The sequence below is a fragment of the Ursus arctos genome, unplaced genomic scaffold, assembly GCF_023065955.2.
Source record: "Ursus arctos isolate Adak ecotype North America unplaced genomic scaffold, UrsArc2.0 scaffold_23, whole genome shotgun sequence".
Taxonomy (NCBI): domain Eukaryota; kingdom Metazoa; phylum Chordata; class Mammalia; order Carnivora; family Ursidae; genus Ursus; species Ursus arctos.
In genome coordinates this window covers 7052120-7069174 of record NW_026622908.1, presented here as the reverse complement: position 1 = coordinate 7069174, position 17055 = coordinate 7052120, and the positions used below count along the sequence as shown (strand labels likewise).

At 34.8% G+C, this 17055-nt stretch overlaps 1 protein-coding gene across 13 annotated transcripts in view; it reads left to right on the top strand.

Annotated features, from left to right (window-relative positions):
- The window catches only part of SOX6 (SRY-box transcription factor 6), a 587380-nt gene that overhangs the window by 65998 nt on the left and 504327 nt on the right, over positions 1-17055 (top strand). Inside the window, exon 5 of one of the 13 annotated variants that reach the window (XM_048213406.2) lies at positions 7613-7761. The exons of the other annotated variants lie outside the window; for them this stretch is intronic. The gene's annotated coding sequence lies outside the window, so the exon portion shown is untranslated. The remainder of the gene's footprint in view (positions 1-7612; positions 7762-17055) is intronic. 13 annotated transcript variants of the gene reach the window in all.

The window sequence follows — 17055 nt, the reverse complement described above, 5'->3', positions numbered from 1 at the left end:
TTGGAAGTCACATGTCAAAGAATAGGAACAGATAGTTGGGAACATAATACAACCGACCACAGTAGACTTTCCACGCGTTAGATTTCTTTTGCCTTCAGTACTTCTGTTTCTTTTATTTTTTTTAAACTGTATTTTATTTTATTTAAATTCAATTAATTAACATATAGAGTATTGTTAGTTTTAGAGGTAGTGTTCAGTGATTCATCAGTTGTGTATAACACCCAGTGCTCATTACATCATGTGCCCTCCTTAATGCCCACCAACCAGTTACGCCATCCCACACCCCCCTCCCCTCCAGGAACCTTCACTTTTTTTCCTAAGATTAAAAGGGGAAGGGGGTGGGGGATGGGGTAATGGGGTGATGGACACTGGGGAAGGTATGTGTTTAATGAGCACTGGGTATTATATAAGACCGATGAATGGCAAACCTGTACCCCTGAAACAAATAATACATTATATTTTAATTAATTTAATTAAAAAAAACTCTCTTATGGTTGTTCTCTTTGATTTTGTCTTATTTTATTTTCACCCCCTTCCCCTATGACCCTTTGTTTTGTTTCTTAAATTCCACATATGAGTGAAATCATATGATAACTGGCTTTCTCTGATTGACTTATTTTGCTTAGTATAATACATTCTGGTTCCATCCATGTTGTTGCAAATGGTAAGATTTCATTTTTTTGATGGATGAGTAATATTCCATTGTATATATATACACCACCTCTTCTTTATCTATTCATCCATCAATGGACATCTGGGCTCTTTCCATAGTTTGGCTATTGTGGACATTGCCCCTCTAAACATTGGGGTGCAGGTGCCCCTTCTGATCACTATCTTTGTATCTTTTGGGTAAATACTTAGTAGTGCAATTGCTGGATCATAGGGTAGCTCTGTTTTCAACTTTTTGAGGAACCTCCATGCTATTTTCCAGAGTGGCTGTATCAGGTTGCATTGTCACCAGCAGTGTAAGAGGGTTCCCTTTTTTCTGCATACTTGCCAACATTTGTTGTTTCCTGACTTGTTAATTTTAGCCATTCTGACTGGTGTGAGGTGGTATCTCATTGTGGTTTTGATTTGTATTTTCCTGATGCCAAGTGATGTGGAGCATTTTTTCATGTGTCTGTTAGCCATTTGTATGTCTTCTTTGGAGAAATGTCTGTTCATGTCTTCTGCCCATTTCTTGACTGGGTTATTTATTTATTGGGTGTTGAGTTTGATAAGTTCTTTATAGATTTTCGATATGAACCCTTTATCTAATAAGACATTTGCAAATATCTTCTTCCATTCTGGATGTTCTTTTGGTTTTGTTGACTGTTTCCTTTGCTGTGCAAAAGCTTTTTATCTTGATGAAGTCCTAATAGTTCATTTTTGCTTTTGTTTCCCTTGCCTTTGGAGATGTGTCTGGAAAGAAGTTGCTGCAGCCAAGGTCAAAGGGGTTGCTGCCTGTGTTCTCCTCTAGAATTTTGATGGATTCCTGTCTCACATTTAGGTCTTTCATCCATTTTGAGTTTATCTTTGTGTGTGGTGTAAGATAATGGTCCAGTTTCATTTTTCTGCATGTGGTTGTCCAGTTTTCCCAACACCATCTGTTAAAGACACTGTCTTTTTTCCATTGGATATTTTTTTCCTGTTTTGTTGAAGATTAGTTGAACCATAGAGTTGAGGGTCCATTTCTGGATTCTCTATTCTGTTCCATTGATCTATGTGCCAGTATCATACTGTTTTGATGATTATAGCTTTGTAATATACGTCAAAATCTGGAATTGTGATTCCATCAGCTTAGGTTTTCTTTTTCAACGTTTCTTTGGCTATTTGGGGTCTTTTCTGGCTCCATTCAGTACTTCTGTTTCCATTTCATGATTGCTAAGCAGATATAGAAGACAAATACATCTGGGAAAATTTCACCTAGGGTAGAATTATTAGTTACTTTTCTCAGAGTAGATTCTAGCTGAGGGTACGATAGCAACACAAAAGAATAAATAAAATAGTTAACTATTAGGAAATGTTTTGGATCCCTGCAGATTGAATATGAGTCCCAGAAAGCATTGGCAAAAAAATTTCATTTTGAAATGTAATTTTATTATGCTGTCAGGTTTCCAGGATTTTAAAAGGAAATGGCTGCGGCAGGACCCTCTTTCTGTTTGACTACTTGCCTATGTTGATTTTTTTATCCCCTCCTCAGTGCTCTGGGAATTTTTATGAGCCTCTTTAAAGTAACTGAGATGCCAGTTAGGATACTTGTAACAAACAGGTGATATTTGTAGTCTGGTTGTTGCCCCTGAGTGAAAAGTCCTTTTGGCCACTGGAGTTTCTTCTTTGAATTGGCATCCACTGTACTGGGGCATGAAAGCTCATTAAAAAAGTGTTTCATCTATTATATTACCTGCCAAAGTTTCGTTTCCCTACATTTATATATGTCTATGGGGGTCGGAGTATCTTAGAAGGTGTTTGGGGAGAACTTGAACTTAATGCCACATTTAAATTGATTTTGTGACCTTAATTTCTCTTCTCTGTTCTATGTCTCTATTTTCTTGTCACTTTTAAAATGTCTGAGTCTTATTTTAAGCAAACTTGATATAGGAGAAGATGCATTAGCATTCAGATAAATTAGTACCTTCTAAACTTAGTATTGCATCATGAAATTTGGAGGAGAGGTTTAGCCTGTTGAATAGAACTTGAAAGACATGGCTAGTAATAAGTAATAAAAATAGGATTTTTATCCTAGCTACTGAAAACGAAAACTCATTTATGTTATTTCTTTCCTTTGATTCCCATTTTCTCAAAATCTGGCAGGTGGGGAAGAATAATAGCCTTCCCTCTCTTACTGGGATGGATATATATGGTAGATCTGAAAACACTTTGCTTTCAGAAGAAAGGTGCAACAGAAATTTTGTTAGTGATAGAAGTATAAAGGGGAATTCTGCTCAGATATGAATAAATTTGTCTTGGATGATGAATTTATTTTTCTGTCCAGCTTTTGAAGGATAATGACTTATGTTCATGAATTGAGTTCAAGAAATAGAGAGAAGTTTTTGGAAAGTCAGATACACTTCTTTTGCCATGAATCATGATTATTGAAAAGATTGCTGTTGTGTGTTTGAAAATAAAGGATATAAGTGCAGCTTTTTAAGTTTTTGTTTGTTTTTAAAACAGCTGCCAATGTTTGAAGGAGACAAGATACATGATATGATGTGGCACACAGCATAGCAACTATTTCCCTCCATCCATTAGGGAATGTGTTCCTATTTATTTCTTAGCTATGATTTTTCTGGGTGAAGTTTGTTTACATAAGGGGTTTCCATATTTAAATTCAAAGGACATATTATAGAATTCCTGATATTCAGAACACTCTTCTAGGCTTTGTAGGTGAAGTTAAAATGAAGACAAGTCTTCTTCCCTCAGTGAACTTATAGCTTAGTGAAAGAGACAAGAGTTATATAAATTATCATAATAGGAACCTATGTGTCCAAGCAAAAATACATAAACCTATGCTATCAGCATGCTAAGGAATGAGAGGTGAACTCCATTTGGGAAACTTAACTCCTGTGGAGGAATTAGCATTTGCATTCAACAGGTTGAGGTAGAAGGGAGTGGCATTCCATTTGTCTTGAAGAAAGAACAGGAACAAAGGCCAGAAGGAGGAAAATGCAACTCACTTTGGGGAAGCAGGGAACAGTCCTATTTGGCTGAAGTTTTAGCTGTGTTCAAGATGATGAAGCTGTGAAGAAAACTGTGGCCAGATTTATGAAGACCTTGAACGAGGTAGTAAACATTTTGGGCTTTATGCTGAGGGGTGAAGGGGAGCCAAATAGATTTTGAGTATAGTAGGGGCATGATCATATCTATATTTAAGGAAGAGAACTAGAAGGATTATGGATGGAGTGAGCAATGAATAAACAGGAGAAGAGATTGGAATTAGAGAAATTAGAGATCTTAATCAGGCTGTTTAGAAGTTCAGGTGAGATGTGGCTGGCACACACACACACATACACACACACACACACACACACACACACACACACACACACTGAGGAATATTACCCAGCCACAAAAAAGGATGAGATCTTGCTATTTTGTGACAATATGGATGGACCCCGAGGGCATTATGCTAAGTGAAATAAGTCAGACAGAGAAAGAAAAATACCATATGATTTCATTTATATGCAAAATCTAAAAAACAAGTGAAGAAGCAAACAGAAAGCAGAATCAGACTTATAAATATAGAGAACAAACTGATGGTTGCCAGTGGGGAGGAGGATGGGGAAGATGGGCAAAATGGGTGAAGGGGAGTGGGAGACACAGGCTTCCAGTTATGGAATGAGTAAGTCATGAGAATAAAAGGTAGAGCATAGGGAATATAGTCAATGATATTGTAATAATGTTGTATGGTGACAGATGGTAGCTACACTTGTGATGAGCATGGCATAATGTGTAGAGTTGTTGAATCATCATGTTGTATACCAGAAGCTAAAGTAACATTGTGTGTCAACTATGCTAAAAAAAATGTTCAGGTGAGAGACAATAAGGGCTTAGTCAAGGGCCGTGAGAGAGAATAGGAGGGAGTTAACAAATTTGAGAATCATTTTGGAAATGTCATAAATACTGATAAATATTTCATTTGGATGTGAAATAATTTAATGACATATTGGTTTCCAGACTCAAGATACATTTTGTAGATAGAATTCAGGAGATCTGGCAATCAGTTATTCAGGAATAATTTTAACACAGTATTAACAAAACTACAGTAGCAATTATTTTCTTCTGTCTTCTTTGATACCTGGGTATCTGATGTGGCCATGAGTTTAAGTTCTAGTACTGCAGGTATGATCCACTGGAGTGTAAAATCTATAGGTTTTCTATAAGGAATATTGAAACTGCTGCTAGCATGTCTGTCTCTTCCTAAAGCTCATGTGAGAATGAAAGTAAAAGTACTGTTTTGAGTGGTTATAATAATATCTTGATTGTAGAACTTTATATTTTCAAAAAATTTTCATTCTTTCATCATATCCCATTCTTTCAACAATGCTCACACAATAAATATTATATATTATATATTTTATAAGTTTGGGGCAACTGAGAAACAGTAAGATTTAAGGGACATTTCAAAGGTCACACAGTTAGCTAGTACCAGAGAAAGGAAGAGAATGCATAACTTGGACTGTTAGCTACTATATATACCAACATCTCTCTGTTTTCACTAGTTTTCCTTTTGTCTTACCTAGTTTTAGTAAAATAAATGTGCATAGATATCCCAGATAACTCCTCCATTGTCTCTAATTCATTTAAACAACACAATAACATATCAATAGTGTACTTCATGGAATTTTTTTTAACTTAAAATTTTTTTAACCAATAGTTTGCAGCCTTACGTTTAGATGGAATTTTGCATTTATATTAAAAATCTTGTGTACTAATTAAGAATGTGAAACTTTCAATCAGATTTGAGTCTCATCCTTTTTTATTTGTGGAATAAGGGCCATTCCTTCATATCGATTGGCATTATGTTTTGCTATAGTATTCTTGTTGGAATCACAGTTTTAGGCATTGCATGGCCTCATCTTAAGTCTATCTTCCCCTGCCTTTAGATGAGAATTTATGGGTTGTTTTAGGTTTGTGATCCTTTTTACTCTGTGTTGAGAGGATCCTTCTCCTTGCATGGTTTTGCTTTATTTCCCTCTTTTTTTCTGTATCTGTGTGTTTTACAGTCCTAAGACCTTGTTTTCTTTCTTTTTTAGTATCTTTTTCCGCATGTGCATTTGTACATTTCCTGGTTTCATTTTGGTCTGGGATCAGAAATACTACCAGATACTTCCAGGATACCTCTGAGTGTGAAGTTGCATACATGCTTATTTTATGTCTCTGTGACTATCTAACCTAACAATGTAGTGTTTCCAGTGGGTTTTTCTTCCGTTATGTGGAGTACTTTTGAGTTACTTTTCTCACGTTGTCTCATTGCTTTCTTTCACATTTTTCCTTTTTAGATTGCATATGCATTTTGAGGCACTGACTTATTTGGTACTGACATCGAGACTATTGATTTTGCTCACAGTAACCCCAGGCTCATTCTCTTCCTCTGGACCGAGTTTATTCAGGCACACTTGGAAAAGTGTATTTTCAGATACTTTTATTATTTTCCTTTATTTATCACCAGTGACTTGCCTTCATTTACTTGAGTCCTGTGTATTTGTGAGTAAGCAGGCTCTGAGACTTAAAGCCAGATGTTCTCAAATTTTCTTTGTTCATGGTGTCTTTAGTGTGTCAGTAATTTTTTCACAATGACTTTGGTACAAGAGAAATACATAACAGTTTACTTCAATACGTAGTTGGGATCAAACAGCGTAAGTGTTTATGTACTACAATCTTAGTAGCTGTTTGAAAAAAATACAGGTAAATTGAAAGTAAAAAAATCCACAACTTTAATTTCATTTTTAAATAATCATAATTGCTAATGAGATGTCTGTGCCTTTTGGGCACTGTACAACTTTTTCAAACACTGAAAACAGATTGGACATTGCCTTCCTCATTTTCTGTTCCATATCAGTTTTAGCACAGTTGCTTTTTTATCACTGTAATCACTGAAAACTCAGCTTTGCAAAGATATGAAACCATAGAAATGAATGTAGTATGATACAACGTTGAAATTCGTCTTTGTAGTTTGCAGAGTGATCAACAGATGTTGTGTATCACTGTCCTCTTGAAAAGTTAGCATATCCTCTGGTGTTTCTGTGAGTTCTCTGTGGCATAGTGGGGTGCCTTGGTGCAAAATTTAGGAACTGTAGCCTTTGGTACTTTCTTTTTGTCTACCATGACAGCATGCTTTTCTGGTCTATATCAAAGTGTCTGGAAGATGATAGGTACTCGTTAAATTTTGGTTGGTTTTCATTGTTGGTAGGCAAGCAGTTGGTTCACAGAAGCTGGGACCAAAAAGAGAACATATGTACAATCTGCAGTTCTGGAACAAGACATATTTTGAAGCACAGTACTTTGCTGAGTTATGTTTTGCCATGCTTCTTGCTTTCCCCTTGAATGAATTCTGACGATTGTAAGACACTCATATGGGCTTGTTAAAGGCATAGTTCAAAACCTTAATCTCCTCCCATTTGTTTTTAATGTGAGGAACTCATCTTAGACATCTGTTCTAAGAAAAACAATTAGAGAGAAATTATGATGCAGTGGTCTTATCCTGAATGTTATTTTGCAACTTGGCTAGCTCCTGTGCTTTTAAGTTTTAGTAGCATAATAGTCTTATTTCATGGTAAACACTGCGAGGCAAGTGTAGCTTCAAATTTCTTGTCGTTAGTTGACTGAGTCACCTTGCTCTGATTCACCACTGCAGACAACCAAATTGGGAATAAAAATTTAGTGGGTGGATGCAAGGGGTAACATCTGCTTTGCCAGCATTCTACTCACTGAATATACTATTTGTATAGTTCAGGTATTGCAATTAAAAAAAAAAAAAGGTAAAGCCTGGGCATATGAGATTTCCTTTAGCAAAAGTTTTTAGACCTTACAATTTTGTTTTGACTTGGCCGGAATGTTTCTTGCTTAAAAAAACTGATTTAATCCTCCCTAGAGTGTTAAGTGCTAACTCAATATTTTGCTAATTATGCAGAAGGAGTACCAGATGGTTTCTGAGGATGACACTGTATGGGTGGGAGCATTGGTGAATGAAGCTGTGGTAAACTTTGTAGCTCCAGGATCATCATCATCCATAGCAACACGTGTTTTTGTGACAGAGGAATAGACACATAACATTTTAAGGTAAAAAAAAATACAGTTAATTCTGAGGAAAGAGTTTAGGTTGGTTGTAAACTGCCATGTAGTAAGAAGGTATCATTTAGAATGAAGCTCCTATTGTATTATAATCATCGAAGAAATGTTGGTATAAAATACAAAAAAATTTTTTTTCCCTTACTCTCCTTTTCTCTTTGCCCTGACAGTCATCTCAAATTGTTACCTTATTATTTTTTTTAATTTAACAGAATCAGAATACTAACTTAGTTAAATTTTTTTTTCTGGGTTTCGTTATCTTTGTCTTCAATTAGCGTGCAAGAAGAATTGCTTACTATCCCTACCTCCTGATCAGTTTACCTACACTGGAAAATGGAGAATTGAAAGTAATTGCTACATCAGAAATGTCTCTATGCTGTATCTCAAATCCAAGGGAATGGTGGTACTAGTCTCCAAGATGTAACAATATATAACAACAAATATGACAATATGTAAATTCAGAATAACGTACCCGACAAGAGTATCTTAGTGTAAAAAAGAGCCAGGGTGTTAATAATAATAATTTACCATAGAAAAATGAGTTCTTATTAAAATGGACTTTGATTAGTAAATTGATATACATCAGAATATTTCTTTTCGAGTAGACTAAATTGTTTTTTGCTTTTTAAAATGTGGTATAATAAAAAAAATTACTGAAGTCTTTGTACCAAGACAATGTGTAGATTTATAAAAGGAAAGAGAAAATACAGGTTTTTACCCTTAAGAAATTTATAGTCTGAAGAAATGCATATTGAAACAATTGAAGAGTTGCTCCATTCATGTAGGCCAGGGTCAGGTGCTTAATTAATATATGCTGAAGGAAAAAATACAGTTGTACATAGCATTAAGAGAAATAAGGCCTTACTCCAACTAGTTCAGAATAGATTTTTGTTGATTTGAAGAAACAAGTAAATAAGTAACTACCTGTAGGTTTAAATGTGAATTCAGGAGCTTATAGTCTTTAAAGCCTGTAAACAAATGGTACAGAACCATGTTGTCATCTACTAATTTGTGAAATAACAGCTTCTGATTTTAAGAGCGGCAACATATTTCTTTCTCAGATGTCATTCATTTCTGTTTATTCTGGTGTGACATGAGATTGGTAAATCATTTACAGTGTCCATGATTGTATACAAAATGAGGTCTGTAGTTGAATGAACTTAAAGACAGACATGAGATTAACTAAAATGAAAAAGACATGCATAAAAGCCATGGGAAAGTTAGACTCAAGGATATTAAAATGATCTATGGTATTTCCATTTTCACCGAGTTGGGTTTACAGAGAAAGGGATAAGTTGAAGTGAAGATCTGCTTGATTTAACCCATTTTGCAGCAACCATTTTACTTTTTCGTAAATGGCTAAATTCTCACAGTATCCACAAAGAGTATGTATGCCAAAAGGTGGGCAGAGTCAGCTGGAAGAAAGAACTGTTTATTGCTCAAGTATGCTTATTTAAAATAAAATAAAAATTATGAAAAATTATGGAAAGAGGGAGTATATGTTTAGTGGATCTGTCTGGGCATAATCATGACTTGCTCTCCTGTCATTTAAATGATCTGGTTCTATACTGTTTACTCTGCTATTCATTAGCACAAGATAATACTTCTCATCTTTGTTTTGTCTAACACTGTTTTGTAATATATTTGAAAAACCCGTGTCATTTTAAAGGTGCTTCCATTATGCTGAGACCATCATACCAGGACGGTAAATCCCAAAACTTCATTCTTAGATTTAGTCAGTTATACTGACTTCAGGAATATAAAAGATGTATATAATATACTAAATAGTACACAGGATAGCATATCTTAAAGATACAGCCTTGACAGGTAATCTTTGTATCTTATTACTATTTATAAGATTAGATATTTGTTATGTGTCAGGGACTGTGACGACTTTTAGGAAACCCAATTCCAAAATAAATTTATTTACTCAAATAGGTCATATGTATATATGGTAAAAATTTATGAAGGTACAGAAAGTGCAGAAAACGCTTACCTCTTGTAAGTTCCTCAGTTTTGCAGATTCCTTTCCTAAAAGCCATGTCTATTACCAGTTTCTTATGTATCCATGTAGAGCTATACTACGAAATGCTTTCTTTTTTTAAAAAAAAAATTTATTTATTTATTTGACAGGGAAAGAGAGAGAGAGAAAGAGAGAGAGAACACAAGCAGGGGGGGCGGCAGGCAGAGGGAGAGGGAGAAGAAGGCTCCTCACAGAGCAGGGAGCCCAGAACCCTGGGATCATGACCTGAGCTGAAGGCAGATGCTTAACCGACTGAGCCATCCAGGCGCCCCTATATTATGAAATGCTTTCTTAACACAAATGGTATTCTTAACACAAATGGTATATTATATATATTTGCCTGTATCTTGCTTTTTTCATTTCCACAATTTATATATTGAGGATATACCTATTAGGACATTAGGAGCTTTCTCATTCCTCTTAAATGACTACATAATATTCAGTGTTTGAGTATATTATAATTTATTTAGCCCTTCCTCATTAATAGACTCTTTGGTTTGTTCTAATCTTTTGCTACTACAAAAAACAATATTGCATTGAATATCCTTGTAGAGTCTTCTTTGTGTTTATGTACAAATATATCTGTAAGACTAATTCCTAGAAACGGAATTGTGGGTTAAAGGTTATATGCAAATTAAATTTTAAATTTAAAGTTATTATCAAATTGCCTTTCATAGCTGCTGTGCCAATTTGTATTCCTAAAGGTAATGTTTGAGAGTGCTTCTCTCTCCATACCCTGGACCATGCAGGTGAAAACTGGTATCTCATAGTTTTACTTTACATTTTTATCACTTTCTTTAGATTGCTTATGTTTAAATGTCAGTGATTTAAGAAAGTAATTGTTTTTAACCTTTGTATTATATAATATAGTCTCCAAGTAGAAAGGTGTGCAAAACAAAGATGTTTTATCATGAAGTGAATATCTGTATAATCACCACCCAGGTTAAGAAATAGAATGTTTCTAGCATCCCCAAAGTTCTTCTTGTTCCTCTACCAACCAGTACTCCCTTTCCTCCTCCAAAGGTAAAGTTGTCACTCTTTCTTATGGCAATCACTTCTTTTTTTCCCAAGTTTTTATTTAAATTCCAATTAGTTAACATACAGTGTAATATTAGTTTCCGGTGTAGAATTTAGTGATTCATCACTTACATACAATACCTGGTGATCATCGAAAGTATCCTCCTTAATACCCATTACACATTTAACCTGCCTTCCTGTCCATTTCCCCTTTAGCAACCCTCAGTGAATTCTCTATAGTTCAAAGTCCGTTTCCTGGTTTGCCTCTCTCTTCTACCCACCCCCTCCCATGTTCATATGTTTTGTTTCTTCCTTACAGTTTCTTGTCCAGGGCACATATCCCTAAGCAATACAGTTTGGTTTGCTTATTTTTCTATACTTAATATAAATGGAATCATACATTATATATCCTTTTATATTTGTATCTTTTCATTTCCTATTACATTTGTGAGATCCATCCTTGTTATTTTGTATAGCAGTAATTTGCTCATTTCATAGTTGTACATTATTGCATTGTATGACTATATCACAGCTTACCCATCCTATTGTTGACGGACATTTCCAGTTTGGGGCTAATATGAATAATGCTACTATAAGCATCCTTCTACACTTGGTTGCATTTCTGTTGGATAAATACTTATAAGTGGAATTGCTGGATCAGAGGATACGGTATTTGATCTATATTAGATAATGCCAACCTGTTATCAAGTCTTTCTAATTTATACTTCCACCAACAATTCATAAGCGTTCCTGCTATCATGTGCCTTTGCCCAGTATCGCGATTATCAATTTTTATAGTTTTACTTTGATGCTGGTGGGTATGATGTAACATCTCATTATGATTTTAATATGCATTTCTGTAAAAATGAAGTTTAGTACATTTTCATGTTTATTGGCCATTTGAAATCCTCTTTTGTGGTTTCTTTTTAATTTTCATTTTTTTGGTCTAGTTTTCTATTCAATTTCTTGTCTTTTTCTTACTGATTTGTAGAAATTCTTGATTTATTTTGGGTACAAACCAGTTTATATGTTGTTTTAGTTTGGGTTCCAGCAAAACCAGAGCCCATGATAAGGATGAGAGTACAGATAACTTTTTTTTAATTAAAGATTTTATTTACTTATTTGAGAGAGAGCATGAGGGGAGGGAGGTGGCAGAGGGAAAGGGAGAAGCAGACTCCCCACTGAGCCAGGAGCCTGTTGTGGGGCTTGATCCCAGGACCCTGAGATCATGACCCAAGCCAAAGGCAGACGCTTAACCAACTGAGCCACCCAAGCAGCTCAGTGACTGAAAGTGATTGAAAGTGATTCTAGGAAGTGAAGAGAAGGAGTGAAGACAGTGAAGCATGGAAGAAGGAAAAGCCATTATTAAGATCACCACTGTAGGCATGGGGGGGCGGGGCTTGATTGCTCTAGGACCTCTGAGAAGAGCATAGAACATCTTCCTTAAGCAAGAGTGTCTGGAGCACTTACTCAATGTGGTTGAGAGTTCCTTTTAGAAGCATTTATTTCCCCAACTTCCAAGCTGAGCTTGCGCTGGGCAAAATGTTCTCCCATAGCTTTTAGAGAAGGTCTAAAGCAGAAGGTGGCAGAATGCTCTGTGAGCACTTAAGAAATGAAATACTTGCCAGAACCAGGTAAGTTTGGTCTCACATGGAACTGTCTATTTAACTGGCTAAAATCAGAAATGGGCCAGGGAACTCTTAAGGAGGGGCACCAGTGGTGTCCTTTGTATCTTTTAAATATATTTCCCCATATTTGAGATAACTTTTACTCTCTTAATATTTGAGGTGACTTTTACTCTCTTAATAGTGTTTTGTGAACAGAAATGCTTACTATTTATGTAATCAGATTTATCTACCTTTTCCATTTTGCTAATATTTTAATCTCTTAAGACATTTTACCTTGAGTTCATGAGGACATTATAACCTTTTTTTTCAATAGTGTGTTTTGAGAAGGTGATAAAAGGTATAGATAATTTCTCCAGGAAAATAACACATGATTACATGCAACTTCGAGGTGTTCATGGAACCTCTGAACAACCTTTCCCTGGAACCCTTAGAGATTCATTGATCTGAGGTTAGGAATTTCTGGTTGTTGTCTTACCTTTCAAATGTAGACCTATATACCACCTGGAACTAATTTTTTAGTATGATGTAAGTTAGGGGCCAATTTTATTTTATTTTTCCATGTGGATATGTGATTGATCCAGCATCAGTTGTTGAAGAGGCAAACAAAATCAACCCCGTCCATTCCCCACTGCTTGGTAGTGCCAACTTACAATTTTGTTGTAAATCAAGTACCTATATCTGCTTAGTTTTTTTTTTTTTTTTTCCTTCTTTTTCTGGGTTCTTGATTCTGTTCCTTTGGAGTGTTTTTCCCCTTGGGCCAATTTCTCTCTGCCTTAATTACTACTGCTTTACAATAAGTCTTGATATATGCAGAGCAAGTCTGCCCTTTGTGTTCTTCAAGATTTTCTCGGCTTTTCTTGGACATTTGGATTTTCATATAAGCTTTAGAATCAATTTAGCAAGATATAGATATATTTATATATCTATATCTATATATCTATATCTATCTATCATCTATCTATCTATCTATCTATCTATTCACATGCACCAAACTGTTGGAATTTTTATTGGAATTGCAATGATTTTATAGATTAATATGGGGAGATTTACTTCATTACAGTTTTGAGTTTTCCAGTCCACGAGCATAGTGGAACCCTCCACTTATTAAGTCTTTTAACCTATTCTCAAAAATGTTTTATAGTTTACTGCAATGAGGTCTTGCTTTTCTTTCATTAAAAGTTTTGCTTAGATATTTGATATTTGTAATGGCTTTATGTAAATGATATTTATAAATTCTGTTTTGTTTGGGGTTGTATATAGAAATAAAGTATACTTTTGGGCACCTGGGTGGCTCAGTCGGTTAAGTGTCTGCCTTTGGCTCAGGTCATGATCCCAGGGTTCTGGGATCAAGTCCCACATCGGGCTCCCTTCTGAGGTAGGCAATATAATTATTTTTATTTTATAGATGAGGAAACTAAGATGCAGAGAAATTGAATAATTGCGCATGATCACACATTTAGTAAGTGACAGATAGGGTTTGAATCTGGGTCTGATTCCTAGTCTTTGTTCTTTCTCACTAAACTAGACTGCCTCTGGTTCCTTTTGTTCTATGGGGTGTGAAATAATGGAATAAATATTAAAGAAGATTAAAAACTCATACTGTGCAATGTAATTACTATTCTAAGAGGTTAGCTATGCAAGCACAGCTGACTATTTTGAGGTTCTTTGTGCTTACAATTCTTGAACATAGCAATAGTAATATTACATTCTTATAAAAATGTATATTTGCAGAATTAGGGTTTAAATAAGTAATTTCCCAGATATAATTTTGTACCTTTCTCACACTCAACTATTTTAAGGTGGTTCTGATATTTAGATATCCATTTGCAATTTAGAAAACATCCTTCTTTCATTCTGATTAGTTTTGCATACAGTTGATCATAATAGGAAGGAGAAAGTAAACATTTTAAGGTCAACCATGCCCACAATAGTAACAGTTGCTACCACTTATTGAGTGCGTAAGTGCCAGGAGACTGTACTTATTACATATAAAGTAATCTCATTAATCTTTGCAACAAATCTGTGAAACAGAATACTATTATCACATGCATTTTATATGTAAGGAAACTGAAGTTACTTATCAAGGAAAAAGTAGCTGATTTACCTTACTCTGTACCTTCAGAGGAATGTTGCTGATTCAAAGGAAGTTAGGTAATTCCATTGGCTACATTAAAACTCTATTATATAATGAAGTGGACATCACACCACATGAGCATTTTCCCATGCTATTACCTAGGATTCTAAATAAATGTTTTAATTGCCATAATAATATTAGGTCTTGTAATGGGCTATATTTTACTTAAACTTTCTCTTATTTTTGAATATGGGATATAGAACTCACATTACTAATTAAGGAGGTTTACTTGCATGTTAATTATATGGTAGAAAAACCCTTTGAATGTTGGTCAAGATAATGACATTTGTGAGTGTGAACTCTGTACAAAATAGTAGAATTACATACTTTTTTCTGCCTCATTTACTTTTTCCAATGAAAGATGTTCAGCATTATGGAAATTTAGAAAATTACAACAAGTAGAAAGAGAAAAAAGAATTTACCTCTATTCTCATGCCTGGTTACAATCTTTGTTAACAGCTTAATAGTTCCTCCCAGTCTTTTTTCTTAAGCATCAGCTTTTATTTTTTAAGAAGTATGTGAATATAATTTTTATCCTTTTTTTGCTTCATATTATCACATGAACATTTACCCAGGATTCTATCAACATGCTTTTTACCCAGGATTCTACATAAGAATTTTGATAGACATAAAATATTTATGCCTATTAGTAAGTGGACTATATTTTACTTAAATTCCCTTGTTTTTAGGTATAGGTTGCTTCGAATTGTTATTGTTACTGCTGTTTTATCTCTTTTTTTGCACTTTATCTTATTTTGGGGGGGAGAGGTAGAAGGAGAGGGAGGGAGAATCCAGTGAAGAGCTGGACCTGGGGCTTGAGTGAGTGGACTATATTTAAATTCCCTTGTTTTTAGATACAGGTTCCTTCGAATTGTTATTGTTACTGCTGTTTTATCTCTTTTTTTGCACTTTATTTTATTTTGGGGGGGAGGGGTAGAAGGAGAGGGAGAGAGAATTCAGTGAAGAGCTGGACCTGGGGCTTGATCTTACAACCCTGAGATCATGACCTGAACTGAAATCAAGAGTCGGACACTTAACCGTCTGAGCCACCCAGGCGCTCTTCTTTTGCATTTTAAATTATAAAAATGTAATCATGCTTATATCCAAATTGAAATATGTAAACATGTAAAGTGAAAAGTAAAGATCTTTGTCCCACTATCAAGAACTTCCTGGGTATTCTTCAAGAATTTGTCTATGACTTTGTAAACACATTTGTATCTATCCTTATTTTACATAAGTAGAATTTGTAACCTGCCTCTTTGGTTTTGCTCTTTCACGTAATGTTGGGTTAAGTATATTTGTGGAAAAATTATTTTTGTGTTTATGACTATTTCCTTAAGACAGACTCTTACAAGTAGAGCTGGGTCAAAGCAATGGACAATTTGAAGGCTCTTACTAAATTTGCCAAATTTAATACGCTGCTATTTTAGGAAGAGTATGTTAATATTACAAAATAAGAATTTATTCTACCATTATAACTTATACAAACTGTATGGAAACCTGGCATGCTAATTTTTAAAAGCTTTTTATAAAGGCCCAATCATTTATGATATAAGTAAGTAAATATATAATGGCATATCACATTTATATCTATATATGGTATGGGTGTAACATATCTACACACATATTTGTGCATGTATAATATGTATATATATATACACACACACTGAATTTGTTTAAGCAGGGTGGTTCTAGTAATTTTTCCCACTTTAGACTTAGCGTTGTTATTCTTACTCTTACCGATAATTAAGATTATCTTTATCAGCATCATTTTTTGAGGTTACAACTTGTTTTAAAAAAAGTTGTATTTGAATCTTATTTAAATCTTTACCTATTTTTAAATTTTTTAAATTTTTATTTTTTTTAATTAAAAAAGTTTTTATTTAAATTCCAGTTTTGTTTTTAATACTAGTTTTTATACTAATTCCACTTTTGTTTTTATACTAATGGAAAAAATACATATGCTTCCTAAGCCTTCCCTCTCCACACCACCCCCCAGTGACAATAGGCTGTCGATATCTTCCTTGTTGATAAATATGGATATATGCCACAATTAAATGACTGCATTATACTCTATTTTGTGGTTGTACTCTACTTATTCTTTTTTTAAAATTATGTTAGTCACCGTACAGTACATCATTAGTTTTTGATGTAGTGTTCCATGATTCATTGTTTGCGTATAACACCCAGTGCTCCATGCAATACGTGCTCTCCTTAATACCCATCAGTGGGCTAACCCATGCCCCCACTCCCCTTCCCTCTAAAACCCTCAGTTTGTTTCCTGGAGTCCATAGTCTCATTGTTCATCTCCCCCTCTGATTTCCCCCCCTTCATTTTTCCCTTCCTTCTCTTAATGTCCTCCATGCTATTGCTTATGTTCCACAAATAAGTGAAACCATATGACAATTGTCTTTCTCTGCTTGACTTATTTCACTTAGCGTAATCTCCTCCAGTTCCATCCGTGTTGATGCAAATGTTGGGTA